Here is a 3,983-nt window from a genome sequence, read left to right on the forward strand (position 1 = left end):
ATACCCTGGGATCATGACCTGAGCTAAAGGCAGACGCTTTAACCCACTGAGCTTCACTTCCTCCAAATCTTATTAACTTTGATCTACTAAAAGGTCTTATTGCTAGACACAGTAAGACTGGGTGAAAGGAAGGAGAAGGTCTTGGGGAGGACTACTGGCTGTGGAGTCAGGCAGAGATCCAATCTTGACATCACTCCTAATACCAACTATGTGACTTTGGGCATATGAATTGGGTCTCAGATTCTTTATCTGCCAAGGGAAATAATAATTGTATTGGTCACAACTCTAGTTATAAGTCACAAAACTTGAGCTTGAGCAAAGGTGAACTTTTGGTCTGACATGGTGGGTCGAGCAGGTGCACGTTCCTCTGCTCCCTCACCATAGGCCTCTGCAGTGACAAAGAAAGCTTTAAGGGCTATTCACTCACAATGACTAGAGAATGGGAGAGGATATGACAGCATCAAAACTATGGGTCCTGGAAAGAAGCTGGCTGGATGATGACTGTCTTAGCAGACCAGAAGGAACAGAAAGCTAGGCCATCTGTGGGGGGAAACCCAGAAGCTGGCCAGTTAGCACCGTACATCTCCAGCAAGGCTCTGGGATTAAAGGCACCAAGTACCTCCGTGCCTCTGTCTTGTCTGCCAGCTCTGCAGTTCGCAGAGTAGTGGACACTGCATGCCTTTCCCGAATCCAGCTGTTCTTCCTACTTTCTAACAGGGGCTTCAGCCTCTAGTTGGGCATCCGTGGCCAGCCGAACAGCCCGTGGCAGGGGCCAGTGCACTGCAGTGGCCCTGTTTCCCCTCATTGTCACCGTGTGCTCTGCGCAGTTCCTCGGACAAGCACATTACAGCGGCTAACACTTTTGGGGCGTCCCGGTCCACACACGGCAGTCTTAGGGTATCTGACATACGGCCACCCCTCCGCACGTGCAGGCTGATAACCAGCTCAAGATCTCCCTTGTGGACACCTCCTTTCTCCAAACCTTTTTCTTGGGATTGTGGATGGAAGTTTTTGGTAAGGAGTGCCTGCAGTGTGCCAGTGCTAGGCCAGTGGGAGGCAGAGGTGAGTCCAAATAGCTGTAATCCCTCGGTGAGGGGAGCTTTCTACACGGGAAAGTGGCACTGTGAGAGGATTTGGCATAATGGGATTTGGCCCGAATTATCCTTGAACTCCTTAGGCCTGGGTCTGTAGAATGCTTTCTGTAGCTGAAATTGAAACAGTAAAACAATTTGTGGCACTCACTGGGGATATCTTGGGAAATGTTTCCAGGACTTTAGCGTTTCCTGAGGGCTTTCACTATTTCATTTGATCCAGTCTGTTAAATGAGCAATAATCTCATTTTCCTGGTGGGCACAGCCAAGGCTCATGGAAAATAAGGACTTCAGAGTTGCACAGGCTGGGACAAGGTCTCTTGAGTCCAGTCCGTCTTCCCTGCTTGTCACATAGTGGCTTGGGTAGGTTAGCATCAGTGCACAGGGACAGTACTTGATCAGCAGATGATCGTGCTGATGTCCTCGGATCCGCCGTCAACCCCGTGAGGTCAGCCTCACCATCCCCACCTCAGTACGGTGACTGGGGCTCAGAGGGCTGAGGGGACTTGTCCAGAGACACAAGCTAGGAAGCTCAGGAAGGCTACAGCAGAGGATCCAAGAGCTCCTTGCAGTCATCTGCAAAGTGGTTACATTTGCACTTCTGTCCCTTCTTCAGAGTGAAGGGCCTAAAACTTTCAACAGATCCTCAAAGATCAGTGATCCAAAATGATAAAGAAGCACTAACTTAACCTGAGGTCTTTCTGATTCCAAAGCATGTGCTCTGAGGCCTCCTCCATTTGATCCTAAATGAAAGGTGAAAAGAACATCCTTTAAAGTCAAAGTGATGAGCTTGGGACTATATCCTGGCTCTGCCACTGACTCTGTGGGACTTCATTTCCTTATTTGTAAAATTGGGATTCATTTATTCAACAAATATTTTTTAAAAACATTTTATTTATTTATTTGAGAGAGAGAGAGACAGTGAGAGAGAGTATGAATGAGGAGAAGGTCATTCAGGTCAAGACCTTAATGAAGGGGACCATCACATGGCCATCAGGAGGGAGAGCATTCCAGGAAAAGGGGGAAGAAAGGTATGCCATAAATTCATTCATTTAAAGTATAAAATTCGGGACTCCTGGGTGGCTCAGTTGGTTAAGCAGCTGCCTTCGGCTCAGGTCTTGATCCCAGCGTCCTGGGATCGAGTCCCACATCGGGCTCCTTGCTCCGCAGGGAGCCTGCTTCTCCCTCTGACTCTGCCTTCCACTCTGTCTGCCTATGCTCCCTCTCGCTCACTCTCTCTCTGACAAATAAATAAATAAAATCTTAAAAAAAAAAAATTAAAAAAATAAAGTATAAAATTCAGTGATTTTTAGTATATCCAAAGAATATGCAACCATCTTCACAGTCAATTTTTAAAACATTTTCATCACCTCAAACTATATATACCTTTTAGCTATCCCCCCACAGCTCCCCACAATATCCCCCTTCCCCCTGGCCTAAGCAACCACAAATTTACTTTCTGTCTCTATGGACTCACCTCTTCTGGACATTTCATATAAATGGAATCATATAATATGTGGCCTTAAAGACTTGAGGGTTCTCTCTATGGTCTGGATAGAGATTGTTCTAAGTCAGTTACGAGATTTGCAAACAAACTCTCCCAAGCATGTGGTCTTTATATTCTCTTAAGTGTCTTTTGAAGAGCAGAAATTCTTTTCATGATGTCCAATTTACCAACTTTATTCGAGTCATTGTTTTAGTGTTATAGCTAAGAAATCTTTGCCTAGCCCATGATCATAAAGATTTTCTCCTATGTTTGCTCAGCAAGACATTTTTTTCTAAAGAGAGACCAGAAATATGTTTTTCATGTGAAAAATCTCAGTTTGTGTGTGTGTGTGTGTGTGTGTGTGTGTGTGTGTGTTTTAAAGATTTTATTTTATTTATTTGACAAGAGATCACAAGCAGGCAGAGAGGCCAGCAGAGCGGGGCAGGGTGGGGGGACAGGGAGCAGGCTCCCTGCTGAGCAGAAAGCCCAATGTGGGGCTCGATTCCAGGACCCTGGATCACGACCCGAGCTGAAGGCAGACGCTTTAACCCACTGAGCCACCCAGGCACCCTTAGTTTGTGTTTTTAAAAGATAACATGTCTATGGGCTAGAAATGGACCACAGACTACCAGTGTTCATACATTAGTTTATATTATATGCAAAATTATATTGCAAATAGGTGCTTATATTTGGCTGGTTTTTATCTCTTAAAACAGGAATTTCAGGTTCACCTGGGTGGCTCAGTGGGTTAAAGCCTCTGCCTTCAGCTCAGGTCATGATCTTGGGGTCCTGGGATTGAGCCCCATGTCGGGTTCTCTGCTTAGTGGAGAGCCTGGCCCTCCTCTCTCTCTGCCTGCCTCTCTGCCTAGTTGTGATCTCTGTCAAATAAATAAATAAATCTTTAAAAAAACAATAACAACAGGAATTTCCTATGCTTCAACTGAATGCTCTTTGTGCATTGCTAAATTATAGGCAACCGACCGAGTCCCAGATGTCCGTGTGTTACAGTGCTATACCTTGTCCCTCCTCCCTCCCTTCCTACCTCACTTCCTTCCTTCCTTTCTAAGATTTTATTTACTTATTTGAGAGAGAGAGTGAGTGAGAGAGAGAGCACAAGCTACAGACAGAGGCAGAGGGAGAGGGGGAAGCAGACTTCCTGCTGAACAGGGAGCCCAATGTGGGACTTGATCCCAGGATCCCCGGCTCGTGACCTGAGCCGAAAGCAGACACTTAACTGACTGAGCAACCCGGACGCCCCGTACTTTTTTTTTTTTTTTTTTTTTAATTTCTATTTCTCTGGTCAGGTCCATTGAGTTTGCTAAGCCATCCCTCCAACAGATGAAAAAACCAACAACTAGTGAAGTAAAATGTCTTGCCTGAGGACACCCAGCAGGGCACCACCCGAG

This window comes from Mustela nivalis (assembly GCF_964662115.1).
Source record: "Mustela nivalis genome assembly, chromosome: 3".
NCBI lineage: Eukaryota > Metazoa > Chordata > Mammalia > Carnivora > Mustelidae > Mustela > Mustela nivalis.